Source organism: Phalangium opilio, unplaced genomic scaffold, assembly GCF_054372755.1.
Source record: "Phalangium opilio isolate 3A_F unplaced genomic scaffold, DU_Popi_V2 ptg000082l_1, whole genome shotgun sequence".
NCBI lineage: Eukaryota > Metazoa > Arthropoda > Arachnida > Opiliones > Phalangiidae > Phalangium > Phalangium opilio.
In genome coordinates this window covers 14,747,929-14,768,367 of record NW_028324189.1, presented here as the reverse complement: position 1 = coordinate 14,768,367, position 20,439 = coordinate 14,747,929, and the positions used below count along the sequence as shown (strand labels likewise).

General features: G+C 45.9%; 21 non-coding genes across 21 annotated transcripts; all 21 read left to right on the top strand.

Moving 5' to 3' along the window:
• The first annotated feature begins 409 nt into the window (after nucleotides 1–409).
• On the top strand, nucleotides 410–482 carry TRNAS-GCU (transfer RNA serine (anticodon GCU)). The gene has a single exon. It is a non-coding gene; the product is annotated as a tRNA-Ser (tRNA).
• A 74-nt stretch (nucleotides 483–556) lies between these two features.
• TRNAS-GCU (transfer RNA serine (anticodon GCU)) lies at nucleotides 557–629 on the top strand. The gene has a single exon. It is a non-coding gene; the product is annotated as a tRNA-Ser (tRNA).
• A 368-nt stretch (nucleotides 630–997) lies between these two features.
• TRNAS-GCU (transfer RNA serine (anticodon GCU)) lies at nucleotides 998–1,070 on the top strand. Its single transcript has one exon. It is a non-coding gene; the product is annotated as a tRNA-Ser (tRNA).
• A 74-nt stretch (nucleotides 1,071–1,144) lies between these two features.
• On the top strand, nucleotides 1,145–1,217 carry TRNAS-GCU (transfer RNA serine (anticodon GCU)). Its single transcript has one exon. It is a non-coding gene; the product is annotated as a tRNA-Ser (tRNA).
• Nucleotides 1,218–1,584: 367 nt separating this feature from the next.
• On the top strand, nucleotides 1,585–1,657 carry TRNAS-GCU (transfer RNA serine (anticodon GCU)). The gene has a single exon. It is a non-coding gene; the product is annotated as a tRNA-Ser (tRNA).
• A 74-nt stretch (nucleotides 1,658–1,731) lies between these two features.
• Nucleotides 1,732–1,804, top strand: TRNAS-GCU (transfer RNA serine (anticodon GCU)). The gene has a single exon. It is a non-coding gene; the product is annotated as a tRNA-Ser (tRNA).
• Nucleotides 1,805–2,759: 955 nt separating this feature from the next.
• On the top strand, nucleotides 2,760–2,832 carry TRNAS-GCU (transfer RNA serine (anticodon GCU)). Its single transcript has one exon. It is a non-coding gene; the product is annotated as a tRNA-Ser (tRNA).
• Nucleotides 2,833–2,906: 74 nt separating this feature from the next.
• TRNAS-GCU (transfer RNA serine (anticodon GCU)) lies at nucleotides 2,907–2,979 on the top strand. Its single transcript has one exon. It is a non-coding gene; the product is annotated as a tRNA-Ser (tRNA).
• A 74-nt stretch (nucleotides 2,980–3,053) lies between these two features.
• TRNAS-GCU (transfer RNA serine (anticodon GCU)) lies at nucleotides 3,054–3,126 on the top strand. Its single transcript has one exon. It is a non-coding gene; the product is annotated as a tRNA-Ser (tRNA).
• Nucleotides 3,127–5,401: 2,275 nt separating this feature from the next.
• TRNAS-GCU (transfer RNA serine (anticodon GCU)) lies at nucleotides 5,402–5,474 on the top strand. The gene has a single exon. It is a non-coding gene; the product is annotated as a tRNA-Ser (tRNA).
• Nucleotides 5,475–6,869: 1,395 nt separating this feature from the next.
• On the top strand, nucleotides 6,870–6,942 carry TRNAS-GCU (transfer RNA serine (anticodon GCU)). Its single transcript has one exon. It is a non-coding gene; the product is annotated as a tRNA-Ser (tRNA).
• Nucleotides 6,943–8,044: 1,102 nt separating this feature from the next.
• On the top strand, nucleotides 8,045–8,117 carry TRNAS-GCU (transfer RNA serine (anticodon GCU)). The gene has a single exon. It is a non-coding gene; the product is annotated as a tRNA-Ser (tRNA).
• Nucleotides 8,118–9,219: 1,102 nt separating this feature from the next.
• On the top strand, nucleotides 9,220–9,292 carry TRNAS-GCU (transfer RNA serine (anticodon GCU)). Its single transcript has one exon. It is a non-coding gene; the product is annotated as a tRNA-Ser (tRNA).
• A 2,571-nt stretch (nucleotides 9,293–11,863) lies between these two features.
• Nucleotides 11,864–11,936, top strand: TRNAS-GCU (transfer RNA serine (anticodon GCU)). The gene has a single exon. It is a non-coding gene; the product is annotated as a tRNA-Ser (tRNA).
• A 1,250-nt stretch (nucleotides 11,937–13,186) lies between these two features.
• TRNAS-GCU (transfer RNA serine (anticodon GCU)) lies at nucleotides 13,187–13,259 on the top strand. Its single transcript has one exon. It is a non-coding gene; the product is annotated as a tRNA-Ser (tRNA).
• Nucleotides 13,260–13,774: 515 nt separating this feature from the next.
• Nucleotides 13,775–13,847, top strand: TRNAS-GCU (transfer RNA serine (anticodon GCU)). The gene has a single exon. It is a non-coding gene; the product is annotated as a tRNA-Ser (tRNA).
• Nucleotides 13,848–14,948: 1,101 nt separating this feature from the next.
• On the top strand, nucleotides 14,949–15,021 carry TRNAS-GCU (transfer RNA serine (anticodon GCU)). Its single transcript has one exon. It is a non-coding gene; the product is annotated as a tRNA-Ser (tRNA).
• A 515-nt stretch (nucleotides 15,022–15,536) lies between these two features.
• On the top strand, nucleotides 15,537–15,609 carry TRNAS-GCU (transfer RNA serine (anticodon GCU)). The gene has a single exon. It is a non-coding gene; the product is annotated as a tRNA-Ser (tRNA).
• A 956-nt stretch (nucleotides 15,610–16,565) lies between these two features.
• Nucleotides 16,566–16,638, top strand: TRNAS-GCU (transfer RNA serine (anticodon GCU)). The gene has a single exon. It is a non-coding gene; the product is annotated as a tRNA-Ser (tRNA).
• A 1,102-nt stretch (nucleotides 16,639–17,740) lies between these two features.
• On the top strand, nucleotides 17,741–17,813 carry TRNAS-GCU (transfer RNA serine (anticodon GCU)). Its single transcript has one exon. It is a non-coding gene; the product is annotated as a tRNA-Ser (tRNA).
• A 1,249-nt stretch (nucleotides 17,814–19,062) lies between these two features.
• TRNAS-GCU (transfer RNA serine (anticodon GCU)) lies at nucleotides 19,063–19,135 on the top strand. The gene has a single exon. It is a non-coding gene; the product is annotated as a tRNA-Ser (tRNA).
• Nucleotides 19,136–20,439: the final 1,304 nt, after the last annotated feature.

Genomic DNA, 20,439 nt, shown 5'->3' with positions numbered 1-20,439 from the left:
TGTTAACCGAAAGGTTGGTGGTTCGAGCCCATCCGGGAGCGGTGTTGTGAGGTCTCAGATGTGACGTAAAAAGTCAATGTTTTTCAACAATACCTGACGACCATTTATTTTCTGAGCTTCGATGGCTCAATGGTTAGCGCGTTCGGCTGTTAACCGAAAGGTTGGTGGTTCGTGCCCACCCGGGAGCGGTGTTGTGAGATCTCAAATGTAACGTAAAAATTCAAAGTTTTTCCACAATACCTGACGAACATTTAATTTTTGGGCTTCCGTTGCGCAATGGTTAGCGCGTTCAGCTGTTAATCGAAAGGTTTGTGGTTCGAGCCCATCCGGGAGCGGTGTTGTGAGATCTCAAATGTAACGTAAAAATCCAAAATTTTTCCACAATAACTGACGAACATTTAATTTTTGGGCTTCCATTGCGCAATGGTTAGCGCGTTCGGCTGCTAACCGAAAGGTTGGTGGTTCGAGCCCACCCGGGAGCGGTGTTGTGAGATCTCAAATGTAACGTAAAAATCCAAAATTTTTCCACAATAACTGACGAACATTTAATTTTTGGGCTTCCATTGCGCAATGGTTAGCGCGTTCGGCTGCTAACCGAAAGGTTGCTGGTTCGAGCCCATCCGGGAGCGGTGTTGTGAGGTCTCAGATGTAACGTAAAATGTCAAAGTTTTTCAACAATACCTGACGATCATTTAATTTTTGGGCTTCCGTGGCGCAGTGGTTAGCGCGTTTAGCTGTTATTCAAAAAACTGGTGGTTTGAGCCCTCCCGGGAGCGGTGTTGTGAGATCTCAAATGTAACGTAAAAATTCAAAGTTTTTCCACAATACCTGACGAACATTTAATTTTTGGGCTTCCGTTGCGCAATGGTTAGCGCGTTCAGCTGTTAATCGAAAGGTTTGTGGTTCGAGCCCATCCGGGAGCGGTGTTGTGAGATCTCAAATGTAACGTAAAAATCCAAAATTTTTCCACAATAACTGACGAACATTTAATTTTTGGGCTTCCATTGCGCAATGGTTAGCGCGTTCGGCTGCTAACCGAAAGGTTGGTGGTTCGAGCCCACCCGGGAGCGGTGTTGTGAGATCTCAAATGTAACGTAAAAATCCAAAATTTTTCCACAATAACTGACGAACATTTAATTTTTGGGCTTCCATTGCGCAATGGTTAGCGCGTTCGGCTGCTAACCGAAAGGTTGGTGGTTCGAGCCCATCCGGGAGCGGTGTTGTGAGGTCTCAGATGTAACGTAAAATGTCAAAGTTTTTCAACAATACCTGACGATCATTTAATTTTTGGGCTTCCGTGGCGCAGTGGTTAGCGCGTTTAGCTGTTATTCAAAAACTGGTGGTTTGAGCCCTCCCGGGAGCGGTGTTGTGAGATCTCAAATGTAACGTAAAAATTCAAAGTTTTTCCACAATACCTGACGAACATTTAATTTTTGGGCTTCCGTTGCGCAATGGTTAGCGCGTTCAGCTGTTAATCGAAAGGTTTGTGGTTCGAGCCCATCCGGGAGCGGTGTTGTGAGATCTCAAATGTAACGTAAAAATCCAAAATTTTTCCACAATAACTGACGAACATTTAATTTTTGGGCTTCCATTGCGCAATGGTTAGCGCGTTCGGCTGCTAACCGAAAGGTTGGTGGTTCGAGCCCACCCGGGAGCGGTGTTGTGAGATCTCAAATGTAACGTAAAAATCCAAAATTTTTCCACAATAACTGACGAGCATTTAATTTTTGGGCTTCCATTGCGCAATGGTTAGCGCGTTCGGCTGCTAACCGAAAGGTTGGTGGTTCGAGCCCATCCGGGAGCGGTGTTGTGAGGTCTCAGATGTAACGTAAAATGTCAAAGTTTTTCAACAATACCTGACGACCATTTATTTTCTGAGCTTCCATGGTTCAATGGTTAGCGCGTTCGGCTGTTAACCGAAAGGTTGGTGGTTCGTGCCCACCCGGGAGCGGTGTTGTGAGATTTAAGATGTAACGTAAAAATCCAAAATTTTTCCACAATACCTGACGAACATTTAATTTTTGGGCTTCCATTGCGCAATGGTTAGCGCGTTCGGCTGTTAACCGAAAGGTTGGTGGTTCGAGCCCATCCGGGAGCGGTGTTGTGAGGTCTCAGATGTGACGTAAAAAGTCAATGTTTTTCAACAATACCTGACGACCATTTATTTTCTGAGCTTCTATGGCTCAATGGTTAGCGCGTTCGGCTGTTAACCGAAAGGTTGGTGGTTCGTGCCCACCCGGGAGCGGTGTTGTGAGATCTCAAATGTAACGTAAAAATTCAAAGTTTTTCCACAATACCTGACGATCATTTAATTTTTGGGCTTCCGTGGCGCAGTGGTTAGCGCGTTTAGCTGTTATTCAAAAAACTGGTGGTTTGAGCCCTCCCGGGAGCGGTGTTGTGAGATCTCAAATGTAACGTAAAAATTCAAAGTTTTTCCACAATACCTGACGAACATTTAATTTTTGGGCTTCCGTTGCGCAATGGTTAGCGCGTTCAGCTGTTAATCGAAAGGTTGGTGGTTCGAGCCCACCCGGGAGCGGTGTTGTGAGGTCTCAGATGTGACGTAAAAAGTCAAAAATTTTCCACAATACCTGACGACCATTTATTTTCTGAGCTTCCATGGCTCAATGGTTAGCGCCTTCGGCTGTTAACCGAAAGGTTGGTGGTTCGAGCCCATCCGGGAGCGGTGTTGTGAGGTCCAGATGTGACGTAAAAAGTCAAAGTTTTTCCACAATACCTGACGAATATTTAATATTTCGGCTTCCGTTGCGCAATGGTTAGCGCGTTCGGCTGCTAACCGAAAGGTTGGTGGTTCGAGCCCATCCGGGAGCGGTGTTGTGAGATCTCAAATGTAACGTAAAAATCCAAAATTTTTCCACAATAACTGACGAACATTTAATTTTTGGGCTTCCATTGCGCAATGGTTAGCGCGTTCGGCTGCTAACCGAAAGGTTGGTGGTTCGAGCCCACCCGGGAGCGGTGTTTTGAGATCTCAAATGTAACGTAAAAATCCAAAATTTTTCCACAATAACTGACGAACATTTAATTTTTGGGCTTCCATTGCGCAATGGTTAGCGCGTTCGGCTGCTAACCGAAAGGTTGGTGGTTCGAGCCCATCCGGGAGCGGTGTTGTGAGGTCTCAGATGTAACGTAAAATGTCAAAGTTTTTCAACAATACCTGACGACCATTTATTTTCTGAGCTTCCATGGTTCAATGGTTAGCGCGTTCGGCTGTTAACCGAAAGGTTGGTGGTTCGTGCCCACCCGGGAGCGGTGTTGTGAGATCTAAGATGTAACGTAAAAATCCAAAATTTTTCCACAAAACCTGACGAACATTTAATTTTTGGGCTTCCATGGCTCAATGGTTAGCGCGTTCGACTTTTAACCGAAAGGTTGTTGGTTCGAGCCCACCCGGGAGTGGTGTTGTGAGATCTCAAATGTAACGTAAAAATCCAAACTTTTTCCACAATACCTGACGAACATTTAATTTTTGGGCTTCCGTGGCGCAGTGGTTAGCGCGTTCAGCTGTTATTCAAAAAACTGGTGGTTTGAGCCCTCCCGGGAGCGGTGTTGTGAGATCTCAAATGTAACGTAAAAATTCAAAGTTTTTCCACAATACCTGACGAACATTTAATTTTTGGGCTTCCGTTGCGCAATGGTTAGCGCGTTCAGCTGTTAACCGAAAGGTTGTTGGTTCGAGCCCACCCGGGAGCGGTGTTGTGAGATCTAAGATGTGACGTAAAAATCCAAAATTTTTCCACAAAACCTGACGAACATTTAATTTTTGGACTTCCATGGCTCAATGGTTAGCGCGTTCGGCTTTTAACCGAAAGGTTGTTGGTTCGAGCCCACCCGGGAGTGGTGTTGTGAGATCTCAAATGTAACGTAAAAATCCAAACTTTTTCCACAATACCTGACGATCATTTAATTTTTGGGCTTCCGTGGCGCAGTGGTTAGCGCGTTCAGCTGTTATTCAAAAAACTGGTGGTTTGAGCCCTCCCGGGAGCGGTGTTGTGAGATCTCAAATGTAACGTAAAAATTCAAAGTTTTTCCACAATACCTGACGAACATTTAATTTTTGGGCTTCCGTTGCGCAATGGTTAGCGCGTTCAGCTGTTAATCGAAAGGTTGGTGGTTCGAGCCCACCCGGGAGCGGTGTTGTGAGGTCTCAGATGTGACGTAAAAAGTCAAATATTTTCCACAATACCTGACGACCATTTATTTTCTGAGCTTCCATGGCTCAATGGTTAGCGCCTTCGGCTGTTAACCGAAAGGTTGGTGGTTCGAGCCCATCCGGGAGCGGTGTTGTGAGGTCCAGATGTGACGTAAAAAGTCAAAGTTTTTCCACAATACCTGACGAACATTTAATATTTCGGCTTCCGTTGCGCAATGGTTAGCGCGTTCGGCTGTTAACCGAAAGGTTGGTGGTTCGAGCCCACCCGGGAGCGGTGTTGTGAGATCTCAGATGTAACGTAAAATGTCAAAGTTTTTCAACAATACCTGACGACCATTTATTTTCTGAGCTTCCATGGCTCAATGGTTAGCGCCTTCGGCTGTTAACCGAAAGGTTGGTGGTGCGAGCCCATCCGGGAGCGGTGTTGTGAGGTCCAGATTTGACGTAAAAATTCAAAGTTTTTCCACAATACCTGACGAACATTTAATTTTTGGGCTTCCGTTGCGCAATGGTTAGCGCGTTCAGCTGTTAATCGAAAGGTTGGTGGTTCGAGCCCACCCGGGAGCGGTGTTGTGAGGTCTCAGATGTGACGTAAAAAGTCAAATATTTTCCACAATACCTGACGACCATTTATTTTCTGAGCTTCCATGGCTCAATGGTTAGCGCCTTCGGCTGTTAACCGAAAGGTTGGTGGTTCGAGCCCATCCGGGAGCGGTGTTGTGAGGTCCAGATGTGACGTAAAAAGTCAAAGTTTTTCCACAATACCTGACGAACATTTAATATTTCGGCTTCCGTTGCGCAATGGTTAGCGCGTTCGGCTGTTAACCGAAAGGTTGGTGGTTCGAGCCCACCCGGGAGCGGTGTTGTGAGATCTCAGATGTAACGTAAAATGTCAAAGTTTTTCAACAATACCTGACGACCATTTATTTTCTGAGCTTCCATGGCTCAATGGTTAGCGCCTTCGGCTGTTAACCGAAAGGTTGGTGGTGCGAGCCCATCCGGGAGCGGTGTTGTGAGGTCCAGATTTGACGTAAAAAGTCAAAGTTTTTCCACAATACCTGAAGAACATTTAATATTTCGGCTTCCGTTGCGCAATGGTTAGCGCGTTCGGCTGTTAACCGAAAGGTTGGTGGTTCGAGCCCACCTGGGAGCGGTGTTGTGAGATCTCAAATGTAACGTAAAAATCCAAAATTTTTCCACAATAACTGACGAACATTTAATTTTTGGGCTTCCATTGCGCAATTGTTAGCGCGTTCGGCTGCTAACCGAAAGGTTGGTGGTTCGAGCCCATCCGGGAGCGGTGTTGTGAGGTCTCAGATGTAACGTAAAATGTCAAAGTTTTTCAACAATACCTGACGACCATTTATTTTCTGAGCTTCCATGGTTCAATGGTTAGCGCGTTCGGCTGTTAACCGAAAGGTTGGTGGTTCGTGCCCACCCGGGAGCGGTGTTGTGAGATCTAAGATGTAACGTAAAAATCCAAAATTTTTCCACAATACCTGACGAACATTTAATTTTTGGGCTTCCATTGCGCAATGGTTAGCGCGTTCGGCTGTTAACCGAAAGGTTGGTGGTTCGAGCCCATCCGGGAGCGGTGTTGTGAGGTCTCAGATGTGACGTAAAAAGTCAATGTTTTTCAACAATACCTGACGACCATTTATTTTCTGAGCTTCCATGGTTCAATGGTTAGCGCGTTCGGCTGTTAACCGAAAGGTTGGTGGTTCGTGCCCACTCGGGAGCGGTGTTGTGAGATCTAAGATGTAACGTAAAAATCCAAAATTTTTCCACAATACCTGACGAACATTTAATTTTTGGGCTTCCATTGCGCAATGGTTAGCGCGTTCGGCTGTTAACCGAAAGGTTGGTGGTTCGAGCCCATCCGGGAGCGGTGTTGTGAGGTCTCAGATGGGACGTAAAAAGTCAAAGTTTTTCAACAATACCTGACGACCATTTATTTTCTGAGCTTCGATGGCTCAATGGTTAGCGCGTTCGGCTGTTAACCGAAAGGTTGGTGGTTCGTGCCCACCCGGGAGCGGTGTTGTGAGATCTCAAATGTAACGTAAAAATTAAAGTTTTTCCACAATACCTGACGATCATTTAATTTTTGGGCTTCCGTGGCGCAGTGGTTAGCGCGTTTAGCTGTTATTCAAAAAACTGGTGGTTTGAGCCCTCCCGGGAGCGGTGTTGTGAGATCTCAAATGTAACGTAAAAATTCAAAGTTTTTCCACAATACCTGACGAACATTTAATTTTTGGGCTTCCGTTGCGCAATGGTTAGCGCGTTCAGCTGTTAATCGAAAGGTTGGTGGTTCGAGCCCACCCGGGAGCGGTGTTGTGAGGTCTCAGATGTGACGTAAAAAGTCAAAAATTTTCCACAATACCTGACGACCATTTATTTTCTGAGCTTCCATGGCTCAATGGTTAGCGCCTTCGGCTGTTAACCGAAAGGTTGGTGGTTCGAGCCCATCCGGGAGCGGTGTTGTGAGGTCCAGATGTGACGTAAAAAGTCAAAGTTTTTCCACAATACCTGACGAACATTTAATTTTTCGGCTTCCGTTGCGCAATGGTTAGCGCGTTCGGCTGTTAACCGAAATGTTGGTGGTTCGAGCCCACCCGGGAGCGGTGTTGTGAGATCTCAAATGTAACGTAAAAATCCAAAATTTTTCCACAATAACTGACGAACATTTAATTTTTGGGCTTCCATTGCGCAATGGTTAGCGCGTTCGGCTGCTAACCGAAAGGTTGGTGGTTCGAGCCCATCCGGGAGCGGTGTTGTGAGGTCTCAGATGTAACGTAAAATGTCAAAGTTTTTCAACAATACCTGACGACCATTTATTTTCTGAGCTTCCATGGTTCAATGGTTAGCGCGTTCGGCTGTTAACCGAAAGGTTGGTGGTTCGTGCCCACCCGGGAGCGGTGTTGTGAGATCTAAGATGTAACGTAAAAATCCAAAATTTTTCCACAATACCTGACGAACATTTAATTTTTGGGCTTCCATTGCGCAATGGTTAGCGCGTTCGGCTGTTAACCGAAAGGTTGGTGGTTCGAGCCCATCCGGGAGCGGTGTTGTGAGGTCTCAGATGTGACGTAAAAAGTCAAAGTTTTTCAACAATACCTGACGACCATTTATTTTCTGAGCTTCGATGGCTCAATGGTTAGCGCGTTCGGCTGTTAACCGAAAGGTTGGTGGTTCGTGCCCACCCGGGAGCGGTGTTGTGAGATCTCAAATGTAACGTAAAAATTCAAAGTTTTTCCACAAAACCTGACGATCATTTAATTTTTGGGCTTCCGTGGCGCAGTGGTTCGCGCGTTTAGCTGTTATTCAAAAAACTGGTGGTTTGAGCCCTCCCGGGAGCGGTGATGTGAGATCTCAAGTGTAACGTAAAATTCAAAGTTTTTCCACAATACCTGACGAACAGTTAATTTTTGGGCTTCCATTGCGCAATGGTTAGCGCGTTCGGCTGTTAACCGAAAGGATGGTGGTTCGAGCCCATCCGGGAGCGGTGTTGTGAGGTCTCAGATGTAACGTAAAATGTCAGAGTTTTTCCACAATTCCTGACGACCATTTATTTTCTGAGATTCCATGGCTCAATGGTTAGCGCGTTCGGCTGTTAACCGAAAGGTTGGTGGTTCGAGCCCACCCGGGAGCGGTGTTGTGAGATCTCAAATGTAACGTAAAAATTCAAAGTTTTTCCACAATACCTGACGATCATTTAATTTTTGGGCTTCCGTGGCGCAGTGGTTAGCGCGTTTAGCTGTTATTCAAAAAACTGGTGGTTTGAGCCCTCCCGGGAGCGGTGTTGTGAGATCTCAAATGTAACGTAAAAATCCAAAATTTTTCCACAATAACTGACGAACATTTAATTTTTGGGCTTCCATTGCGCAATGGTTAGCGCGTTCGGCTGCTAACCGAAAGGATGGTGGTTCGAGCCCATCCGGGAGCGGTGTTGTGAGGTCTCAGATATAACGTAAAATGTCAAAGTTTTTCAACAATACCTGACGACCATTTATTTTCTGAGCTTCCATGGTTCAATGGTTAGCGCGTTCGGCTGTTAACCGAAAGGTTGGTGGTTCGTGCCCACCCGGGAGCGGTGTTGTGAGATCTAAGATGTAACGTAAAAATCCAAAATTTTTCCACAATACCTGACGAACATTTAATTTTTGGGCTTCCATTGCGCAATGGTTAGCGCGTTCGGCTGTTAACCGAAAGGTTGGTGGTTCGAGCCCATCCGGGAGCGGTGTTGTGAGGTCTCAGATGTGACGTAAAAAGTCAAAGTTTTTCAACAATACCTGACAACCAGTTATTTTCTGAGCTTCGATGGCTCAATGGTTAGCGCGTTCGGCTGTTAACCGAAAGGTTGGTGGTTCGTGCCCACCCGGGAGCGGTGTTGTGAGATCTCAAATGTAACGTAAAAATTCAAAGTTTTTCCACAATACCTGACGATCATTTAATTTTTGGGCTTCCGTGGCGCAGTGGTTAGCGCGTTTAGCTGTTATTCAAAAAACTGGTGGTTTGAGCCCTCCCGGGAGCGGTGTTGTGAGATCTCAAATGTAACGTAAAAATTCAAAGTTTTTCCACAATACCTGACGAACATTTAATTTTTGGGCTTCCGTTGCGCAATGGTTAGCGCGTTCAGCTGTTAATCGAAAGGTTGGTGGTTCGAGCCCACCCGGGAGCGGTGTTGTGAGGTCTCAGATGTGACGTAAAAAGTCAAAAATTTTCCACAATACCTGACGACCATTTATTTTCTGAGCTTCCATGGCTCAATGGTTAGCGCCTTCGGCTGTTAACCGAAAGGTTGGTGTTTCGAGCCCATCCGGGAGCGGTGTTGTGAGGTCCAGATGTGACGTAAAAAGTCAAAGTTTTTCCACAATACCTGACGAACATTTAATTTTTCGGCTTCCGTTGCGCAATGGTTAGCGCGTTCGGCTGTTAACCGAAATGTTGGTGGTTCGAGCCCACCCGGGAGCGGTGTTGTGAGATCTCAAATGTAACGTAAAAATCCAAAATTTTTCCACAATAACTGACGAACATTTAATTTTTGGGCTTCCATTGCGCAATGGTTAGCGCGTTCGGCTGCTAACCGAAAGGGTGGTGGTTCGAGCCCATCCGGGAGCGGTGTTGTGAGGTCTCAGATGTAACGTTAAATGTCAAAGTTTTTCAACAATACCTGACGACCATTTATTTTCTGAGCTTCCATGGTTCAATGGTTAGCGCGTTCGGCTGTTAACCGAAAGGTTGGTGGTTCGTGCCCACCCGGGAGCGGTGTTGTGAGATCTAAGATGTAACGTAAAAATCCAAAATTTTTCCACAATACCTGACGAACATTTAATTTTTGGGCTTCCATTGCGCAATGGTTAGCGCGTTCGGCTGTTAACCGAAAGGTTGGTGGTTCGAGCCCATCCGGGAGCGGTGTTGTGAGGTCTCAGATGTGACGTAAAAAGTCAAAGTTTTTCAACAATACCTGACGACCATTTATTTTCTGAGCTTCGATGGCTCAATGGTTAGCGCGTTCGGCTGTTAACCGAAAGGTTGGTGGTTCGTGCCCACCCGGGAGCGGTGTTGTGAGATCTCAAATGTAACGTAAAAATTCAAAGTTTTTCCCCAATACCTGACGATCATTTAATTTTTGGGCTTCCGTGGCGCAGTGGTTAGAGCGTTTAGCTGTTATTCAAAAAACTGGTGGTTTGAGCCCTCCCGGGAGCGGTGTTGTGAGATCTCAAATGTAACGTAAAAATTCAAACTTTTTCCACAATACCTGACGAACATTTAATTTTTGGGCTTCCGTTGCGCAATGGTTAGCGCGTTCAGCTGTTAATCGAAAGGTTGGTGGTTCGAGCCCATCCGGGAGCGGTGTTGTGAGGTCTCAGATGTGACGTAAAAAGTCAAAGTTTTTAAACAATACCTGACGACCATTTATTTTCTGAGCTTCGATGGCTCAATGGTTAGCGCGTTCGGCTGTTAACCGAAAGTTTGGTGGTTCGTGCCCACCCGGGAGCGGTGTTGTGAGATCTCAAATGTAACGTAAAAATTCAAAGTTTTTCCACAATACCTGACGATCATTTAATTTTTGGGCTTCCGTGGCGCAGTGGTTAGCGCGTTTAGCTGTTATTCAAAAAACTGGTGGTTGAGCCCTCCCGGGAGCGGTGTTGTGAGATCTCAAATGTAACGTAAAAATTCAAAGTTTTTCCACAATACCTGACGAACATTTAATTTTTGGGCTTCCGTTGCGCAATGGTTAGCGCGTTCAGCTGTTAATCGAAAGGTTGGTGGTTCGAGCCCATCCGGGAGCGGTGTTGTGAGGTCTCAGATGTAACGTAAAATGTCAAAGTTTTTCAACAATACCTGACGACCATTTATTTTCTGAGCTTCCATGGTTCAATGGTTAGCGCGTTCGGCTGTTAACCGAAAGGTTGGTGGTTCGTGCCCACCTGGGAGCGGTGTTGTGAGATCTAAGATGTAACGTAAAAATCCAAAATTTTTCCACAATACCTGACGAACATTTAATTTTTGGGCTTCCATTGCGCAATGGTTAGCGCGTTCGGCTGTTAACCGAAAGGTTGGTGGTTCGAGCCCATCCGGGAGCGGTGTTGTGAGGTCTCAGATGTGACGTAAAAAGTCAATGTTTTTCAACAATACCTGACGACCATTTATTTTCTGAGCTTCGATGGCTCAATGGTTAGCGCGTTCGGCTGTTAACCGAAAGGTTGGTGGTTCGTGCCCACCCGGGAGCGGTGTTGTGAGATCTCAAATGTAACGTAAAAATTCAAAGTTTTTCCACAATACCTGACGATCATTTAATTTTTGGGCTTCCGTGGCGCAGTTATTAGCGCGTTTAGCTGTTATTCAAAAAACTGGTGGTTTGAGCCCTCCCGGGAGCGGTGTTGTGAGATCTCAAATGTAACGTAAAAATTCAAAGTTTTTCCACAATACCTGACGAACATTTAATTTTTGGGCTTCCGTTGCGCAATGGTTAGCGCGTTCAGCTGTTAATCGAAAGGTTGGTGGTTCGAGCCCACCCGGGAGCGGTGTTGTGAGGTCTCAGATGTGACGTAAAAAGTCAAAAATTTTCCACAATACCTGACGACCATTTATTTTCTGAGCTTCCATGGCTCAATGGTTAGCGCCTTCGGCTGTTAACCGAAAGGTTGGTGGTTCGAGCCCATCCGGGAGCGGTGTTGTGAGGTCCAGATGTGACGTAAAAAGTCACAGTTTTTCCACAATACCTGACGATCATTTAATTTTTGGGCTTCCGTGGCGCAGTGGTTAGCGCGTTTAGCTGTTATTCAAAAAACTGGTGGTTTGAGCCCTCCCGGGAGCGGTGTTGTGAGATCTCAAATGTAACGTAAAAATTCAAAGTTTTTCCACAATACCTGACGAACATTTAATTTTTGGGCTTCCGTTGCGCAATGGTTAGCGCGTTCAGCTGTTAATCGAAAGGTTGGTGGTTCGAGCCCACCCGGGAGCGGTGTTGTGAGGTCTCAGATGTGACGTAAAAAGTCAAAAATTTTCCACAATACCTGACGACCATTTATTTTCTGAGCTTCCATGGCTCAATGGTTAGCGCCTTCGGCTGTTAACCGAAAGGTTGGTGGTTCGAGCCCACCCGGGAGCGGTGTTGTGAGATCTCAAATGTAACGTAAAAATCCAAAATTTTTCCACAATAACTGACGAACATTTAATTTTTGGGCTTCCATTGCGCAATGGTTAGCGCGTTCGGCTGCTAACCGAAAGGTTGGTGGTTCGAGCCCATCCGGGAGCGGTGTTGTGAGGTCTCAGATGTAACGTAAAATGTCAAAGTTTTTCAACAATACCTGACGACCATTTATTTTCTGAGCTTCCATGGTTCAATGGTTAGCGCGTTCGGCTGTTAACCGAAAGGTTGGTGGTTCGTGCCCATCCGGGAGCGGTGTTGTGAGATCTAAGATGTAACGTAAAAATCCAAAATTTTTCCACAATACCTGACGAACATTTAATTTTTGGGCTTCCATTGCGCAATGGCTAGCGCGTTCGGCTGTTAACCGAAAGGTTGGTGGTTCGAGCCCATCCGGGAGCGGTGTTGTGAGGTCTCAGATGTGACGTAAAAAGTCAAAGTTTTTCAACAATACCTGACGACCATTTATTTTCTGAGCTTCGATGGCTCAATGGTTAGCGCGTTCGGCTGTTAACCGAAAGGTTGGTGGTTCGTGCCCACCCGGGAGCGGTGTTGTGAGATCTCAAATGTAACGTAAAAATCCAAAATTTTTCCACAATAACTGACGATCATTTAATTTTTGGGCTTCCGTGGCGCAGTGGTTAGCGCGTTTAGCTGTTATTCAAAAAACTGGTGGTTTGAGCCCTCCCGGGAGCGGTGTTGTGAGATCTCAAATGTAACGTAAAAATTCAAAGTTTTTCCACAATACCTGACGAACATTTAATTTTTGGGCTTCCGTTGCGCAATGGTTAGCGCGTTCAGCTGTTAATCGAAAGGTTGGTGGTTCGAGCCCATCCGGGAGCGGTGTTGTGAGGTCTCAGATGTAACGTAAAATGTCAAAGTTTTTTAACAATACCTGACGACCATTTATTTTCTGAGCTTCCATGGTTCAATGGTTAGCGCGTTCGGCTGTTAACCGAAAGGTTGGTGGTTCGTGCCCACCCGGGAGCGGTGTTGTGAGATCTAAGATGTAACGTAAAAATCCAAAATTTTTCCACAATACCTGACGAACATTTAATTTTTGGGCTTCCATTGCGCAATGGTTAGCGCGTTCGGCTGTTAACCGAAAGGTTTTTGGTTCGAGCCCATCCGGGAGCGGTGATGTGAGGTCTCAGATGTGACGTAAAAAGTCAATGTTTTTCAACAATACCTGACGACCATTTATTTTCTGAGCTTCGATGGCTCAATGGTTAGCGCGTTCGGCTGTTAACCGAAAGGTTGGTGGTTCGTGCCCACCCGGGAGCGGTGTTGTGAGATCTCAAATGTAACGTAAAAATTCAAAGTTTTTCCACAATACCTGACGATCATTTAATTTTTGGGCTTCCGTGGCGCAGTGGTTAGCGCGTTCGGCTGCTAACCGAAAGGTTGGTGGTTCGAGCCCATCCGGGAGCGGTGTTGTGAGGTCTCAGATGTAACGTAAAATGTCAAAGTTTTTCAACAATACCTGACGACCATTTATTTTCTGAGCTTCCATGGTTCAATGGTTAGCGCGTTCGGCTGTTAACCGAAAGGTTGGTGGTTCGTGCCCACTCGGGAGCGGTGTTGTGAGATCTAAGATGTAACGTAAAAATCCAAAATTTTTCCACAATACCTGACGAACATTTAATTTTTGGGCTTCCATTGCGCAATGGTTAGCGCGTTCGGCTGTTAACCGAAAGGTTGGTGGTTCGAGCCCATCCGGGAGCGGTGTTGTGAGGTCTCAGATGTGACGTAAAAAGTCAAAGTTTTTCAACAATACCTGACGACCATTTATTTTCTGAGCTTCGATGGCTCAATGGTTAGCGCGTTCGGCTGTTAACCGAAAGGTTGGTGGTTCGTGCCCACCCGGGAGCGGTGTTGTGAGATCTCAAATGTAACGTAAAAATCCAAAATTTTTCCACAATAACTGACGAACATTTAATTTTTGGGCTTCCATTGCGCAATGGTTAGCGCGTTCGGCTGCTAACCGAAAGGTTGGTGGTTCGAGCCCATCCGGGAGCGGTGTTGTGAGGTCTCAGATGTAACGTAAAATGTCAAAGTTTTTCAACAATACCTGACGACCATTTATTTTCTGAGCTTCCATGGTTCAATGGTTAGCGCGTTCGGCTGTTAACCGAAAGGTTGGTGGTTCGTGCCCACTCGGGAGCAATGTTGTGAGATCTAAGATGTAACGTAAAAATCCAAAATTTTTCCCCAATACCTGACGAACATTTAATTTTTGGGCTTCCATTGCGCAATGGTTAGCGCGTTCGGCTGTTAACCGAAAGGTTGGTGGTTCGAGCCCATCCGGGAGCGGTGTTGTGAGGTCTCAGATGTGACGTAAAAAGTCAAAGTTTTTCAACAATACCTGACGACCATTTATTTTCTGAGCTTCGATGGCTCAATGGTTAGCGCGTTCGGCTGTTAACCGAAAGGTTGGTGGTTCGTGCCCACCCGGGAGCGGTGTTGTGAGATCTCAAATGTAACGTAAAAATTAAAGTTTTTCCACAATACCTGACGATCATTTAATTTTTGGGCTTCCGTGGCGCAGTGGTTAGCGCGTTTAGCTGTTATTCAAAAAACTGGTGGTTTGAGCCCTCCCGGGAGCGGTGTTGTGAGATCTCAAATGTAACGTAAAAATTCAAAGTTTTTCCACAATACCTGACGAACATTTAATTTTTGGGCTTCCGTTGCGCAATGGTTAGCGCGTTCAGCTGTTAATCGAAAGGTTGGTGGTTCGAGCCCACCCGGGAGCGGTGTTGTGAGGTCTCAGATGTGACGTAAAAAGTCAAAAATTTTCCACAATACCTGACGACCATTTATTTTCTGAGCTTCCATGGCTCAATGGTTAGCGCCTTCGGCTGTTAACCGAAAGGTTGGTGGTTCGAGCCCATCCGGGAGCGGTGTTGTGAGGTCCAGATGTGACGTAAAAAGTCAAAGTTTTTCCACAATACCTGACGAACATTTAATTTTTCGGCTTCCGTTGCGCAATGGTTAGCGCGTTCGGCTGTTAACCGAAATGTTGGTGGTTCGAGCCCACCCGGGAGCGGTGTTGTGAGATCTCAAATGTAACGTAAAAATCCAAAATTTTTCCACAATAACTGACGAACATTTAATTTTTGGGCTTCCATTGCGCAATGGTTAGCGCGTTCGGCTGCTAACCGAAAGGTTGGTGGTTCGAGCCCATCCGGGAGCGGTGTTGTGAGGTCTCAGATGTAACGTAAAATGTCAAAGTTTTTCAACAATACCTGACGACCATTTATTTTCTGAGCTTTCATGGTTCAATGGTTAGCGCGTTCGGCTGTTAACCGAAAGGTTGGTGGTTCGTGCCCACCCGGGAGCGGTGTTGTGAGATCTAAGATGTAACGTAAAAATCCAAAATTTTTCCACAATACCTGACGAACATTTAATTTTTGGGCTTCCATTGCGCAATGGTTAGCGCGTTCGGCTGTTAACCGAAAGGTTGGTGGTTTGAGCCCATCCGGGAGCGGTGTTGTGAGGTCTCAGATGTGACGTAAAAAGTCAAAGTTTTTCAACAATACCTGACGACCATTTATTTTCTGAGCTTCGATGGCTCAATGGTTAGCGCGTTCGGCTGTTAACCGAAAGGTTGGTGGTTCGTGCCCACCCGGGAGCGGTGTTGTGAGATCTCAAATGTAACGTAAAAATCCAAAATTTTTCCACAATAACTGACGAACATTTAATTTTTGGGCTTCCATTGCGCAATGGTTAGCGCGTTCGGCTGCTAACCGAAAGGTTGGTGGTTCGAGCCCATCCGGGAGCGGTGTTGTGAGGTCTCAGATGTAACGTAAAATGTCAAAGTTTTTCAACAATACCTGACGACCATTTATTTTCTGAGCTTCCATGGTTCAATGGTTAGCGCGTTCGGCTGTTAACCGAAAGGTTGGTGGTTCGTGCCCACCCGGGAGCGGTGTTGTGAGATCTCAAATGTAACGTAAAAATTCAAAGTTTTTCCACAATACCTGACGATCATTTAATTTTTGGGCTTCCGTGGCGCAGTGGTTAGCGCGTTTAGCTGTTATTCAAAAAACTGGTGGTTTGAGCCCTCCCGGGAGCGGTGTTGTGAGATCTCAAATGTAACGTAAAAATTCAAAGTTTTTCCACAATACCTGACGAACATTTAATTTTTGGGCTTCCGTTGCGCAATGGTTAGCGCGTTCAGCTGTTAATCGAAAGGTTGGTGGTTCGAGCCCATCCGGGAGCGGTGTTGTGAGGTCTCAGATGTAACGTAAAATGTCAAAGTTTTTCAACAATACCTGACGACCATTTATTTTCTGAGCTTCCATGGTTCAATGGTTGGCGCGTTCGGCTGTTAACCGAAAGGTTGGTGGTTCGTGCCCACCCGGGAGCGGTGTTGTGAGATCTAAGATGTAACGTAAAAATCCAAACTTTTTCCACAATACCTGACGAACATTTAATTTTACGGCTTCCATTGCGCAATGGTTAGCGCGTTCGGCTGTTAACCGAAAGGTTGGTGGTTCGAGCCCATCCGGGAGCGGTGTTGTGAGGTCTCAGATGTGACGTAAAAAGTCAAAGTTTTTCAACAATACCTGACGACCATTTATTTTCTGAGCTTCGATGGCTCAATGGTTAGCGCGTTCGGCTGTTAACCGAAAGGTTGGTGGTTCGTGCCCACCCGGGAGCGGTGTTGTGAGATCTCAAATGTAACGTAAAAATCCAAAATTTTTCCACAATAACTGACGAACATTTAATTTTTGGGCTTCCATTGCGCAATGGTTAGCGCGTTCGGCTGCTAACCGAAAGGTTGGTGGTTCGAGCCCATCCGGGAGCGGTGTTGTGAGGTCTCAGATGTAACGTAAAATGTCAAAGTTTTTCAACAATACCTGACGACCATTTATTTTCTGAGCTTCCATGGTTCAATGGTTAGCGCGTTCAGCTGTTAACCGAAAGGTTGGTGGTTCGTGCCCACCCGGGAGCGGTGTTGTGAGATCTAAGATGTAACGTAAAAATCCAAAATTTTTCCACAATACCTGACGAACATTTAATTTTTGGGCTTCCATTGCGCAATGGTTAGCGCGTTCGGCTGTTAACCGAAAGGTTGGTGGTTCGAGCCTATCCGGGAGCGGTGTTGTGAGGTCTCAGATGTGACGTAAAAAGTCAAAGTTTTTCAACAATACCTGACGACCATTTATTTTCTGAGCTTCGATGGCTCAATGGTTAGCGCGTTCGGCTGTTAACCGAAAGGTTGGTGGTTCGTGCCCACCCGGGAGCGGTGTTGTGAGATCTCAAATGTAACGTAAAAATTCAAGGTTTTTCCACAATACCTGACGATCATTTAATTTTTGGGCTTCCGTGGCGCAGTGGTTAGCGCGTTTAGCTGTTATTCAAAAAACTGGTGGTTTGAGCCCTCCCGGGAGCGGTGTTGTGAGATCTCAAATGTAACGTAAAAATTCAAAGTTTTTCCACAATACCTGACGAACATTTAATTTTTGGGCTTCCGTTGCGCAATGGTTAGCGCGTTCAGCTGTTAATCGAAAGGTTGGTGGTTCGAGCCCACCCGGGAGCGGTGTTGTGAGGTCTCAGATGTGACGTAAAAAGTCAAAAATTTTCCACAATACCTGACGACCATTTATTTTCTGAGCTTCCATGGCTCAATGGTTAGCGCCTTCGGCTGTTAACCGAAAGGTTGGTGGTTCGAGCCCATCCGGGAGCGGTGTTGTGAGGTCCAGATGTGACGTAAAAAGTCAAAGTTTTTCCACAATACCTGACGAACATTTAATTTTTCGGCTTCCGTTGCGCAATGGTTAGCGCGTTCGGCTGTTAACCGAAATGTTGGTGGTTCGAGCCCACCCGGGAGCGGTGTTGTGAGATCTCAAATGTAACGTAAAAATCCAAAATTTTTCCACAATAACTGACGAACATTTAATTTTTGGGCTTCCATTGCGCAATGGTTAGCGCGTTCGGCTGCTAACCGAAAGGTTGGTGGTTCGAGCCCATCCGGGAGCGGTGTTGTGAGGTCTCAGATATAACGTAAAATGTCAGAGTTTTTCCTTAATTCCTGACGACCATTTATTTTCTGAACTTCCATGGCTCAATGGTTAGCGCGTTCGGCTGTTAACCGAAAGGTTGTTGGTTCGAGCCCACCCAGGAGCGGTGTTGTGAGATCTAAGATGTAACGTAAAAATCCAAAATTTTTCCACAATACCTGACGAACATTTAATTTTTGGGCTTCCATTGCGCAATGGTAAGCGCATTCGGCTGTTAACCGAAAGGTTGGTGGTTCGTGCCCACCCGGGAGCGGTGTTGTGAGATCTAAGATGTAACGTAAAAATCCAAAATTTTTCCACAATACCTGACGAACATTTAATTTTTGGGCTTCCATTGCGCAATGGTTAGCGCGTTCGGCTGTTAACCGAAAGGTTGGTGGTTCGAGCCTATCCGGGAGCGGTGTTGTGAGGTCTCAGATGTGACGTAAAAAGTCAAAGTTTTTCAACAATACCTGACGACCATTTATTTTCTGAGCTTCGATGGCTCAATGGTTAGCGCGTTCGGCTGTTAACCGAAAGGTTGGTGGTTCGTGCCCACCCGGGAGCGGTGTTGTGAGATCTCAAATGTAACGTAAAAATTCAAGGTTTTTCCACAATACCTGACGATCATTTAATTTTTGGGCTTCCGTGGCGCAGTGGTTAGCGCGTTTAGCTGTTATTCAAAAAACTGGTGGTTTGAGCCCTCCCGGGAGCGGTGTTGTGAGATCTCAAATGTAACGTAAAAATTCAAAGTTTTTCCACAATACCTGACGAACATTTAATTTTTGGGCTTCCGTTGCGCAATGGTTAGCGCGTTCAGCTGTTAATCGAAAGGTTGGTGGTTCGAGCCCACCCGGGAGCGGTGTTGTGAGGTCTCAGATGTGACGTAAAAAGTCAAAAATTTTCCACAATACCTGACGACCATTTATTTTCTGAGCTTCCATGGCTCAATGGTTAGCGCCTTCGGCTGTTAACCGAAAGGTTGGTGGTTCGAGCCCATCCGGGAGCGGTGTTGTGAGGTCCAGATGTGACGTAAAAAGTCAAAGTTTTTCCACAATACCTGACGAACATTTAATTTTTCGGCTTCCGTTGCGCAATGGTTAGCGCGTTCGGCTGTTAACCGAAATGTTGGTGGTTCGAGCCCACCCGGGAGCGGTGTTGTGAGATCTCAAATGTAACGTAAAAATCCAAAATTTTTCCACAATAACTGACGAACATTTAATTTTTGGGCTTCCATTGCGCAATGGTTAGCGCGTTCGGCTGCTAACCGAAAGGTTGGTGGTTCGAGCCCATCCGGGAGCGGTGTTGTGAGGTCTCAGATGTAACGTAAAATGTCAAAGTTTTTCAACAATACCTGACGACCATTTATTTTCTGAGCTTTCATGGTTCAATGGTTAGCGCGTTCGGCTGTTAACCGAAAGGTTGGTGGTTCGTGCCCACCCGGGAGCGGTGTTGTGAGATCTAAGATGTAACGTAAAAATCCAAAATTTTTCCACAATACCTGACGAACATTTAATTTTTGGGCTTCCATTGCGCAATGGTTAGCGCGTTCGGCTGTTAACCGAAAGGTTGGTGGTTTGAGCCCATCCGGGAGCGGTGTTGTGAGGTCTCAGATGTGACGTAAAAAGTCAAAGTTTTTCCACAATAACTGACGAACATTTAATTTTTGGGCTTCCCTTGCGCAATGGTTAGCGCGTTCGGCTGCTAACAGAAAGGTTGGTGGTTCGAGCCCATCCGGGAGCGGTGTTGTGAGGTCTCAGATGTAACGTAAAATGTCAAAGTTTTTCAACAATACCTGACGACCATTTATTTTCTGAGCTTCCATGGTTCAATGGTTAGCGCGTTCGGCTGTTAACCGAAAGGTTGGTGGTTCGTGCCCACCCGGGAGCGGTGTTGTGAGTCTAAGATGTAACGTAAAAATCCAAAATTTTTCCACAATACCTGACGAACATTTAATTTTTGGGCTTCCATTGCGCAATGGTTAGCGCGTTCGGCTGTTAACCGAAAGGTTGGTGGTTCGAGCCCATCCGGGAGCGGTGTTGTGAGGTCTCAGATATGGCGTAAAAAGTCAAAGTTTTTCAACAATACCTGACGATCATTTATTTTCTGAGCTTCGATGGCTCAATGGTTAGCGCGTTCGGCTGTTAACCGAAAGGTTGGTGGTTCGTGCCCACCCGGGAGCGGTGTTGTGAGATCTCAAATGTAACGTAAAAATTCAAAGTTTTTCCACAATACCTGACGAACAGTTAATTTTTGGGCTTCCATTGCGCAATGGTTAGCGCGTTCGGCTTTTAACCGAAAGGATGGTGGTTCGAGCCCATCCGGGAGCGGTGTTGTGAGGTCTCAGATATAACGTAAAATGTCAGAGTTTTTCCTTAATTCCTGACGACCATTTATTTTCTGAACTTCCATGGCTCAATGGTTAGCGCGTTCGGCTGTTAACCGAAAGGTTGTTGGTTTCGAGCCCACCCAGGAGCGGTGTTGTGAGATCTAAGATGTAACGTAAAAATCCAAAATTTTTCCACAATACCTGACGAACATTTAATTTTTGGGCTTCCATTGCGCAATGGTAAGCGCATTCGGCTGTTAACCGAAAGGTTGGTGGT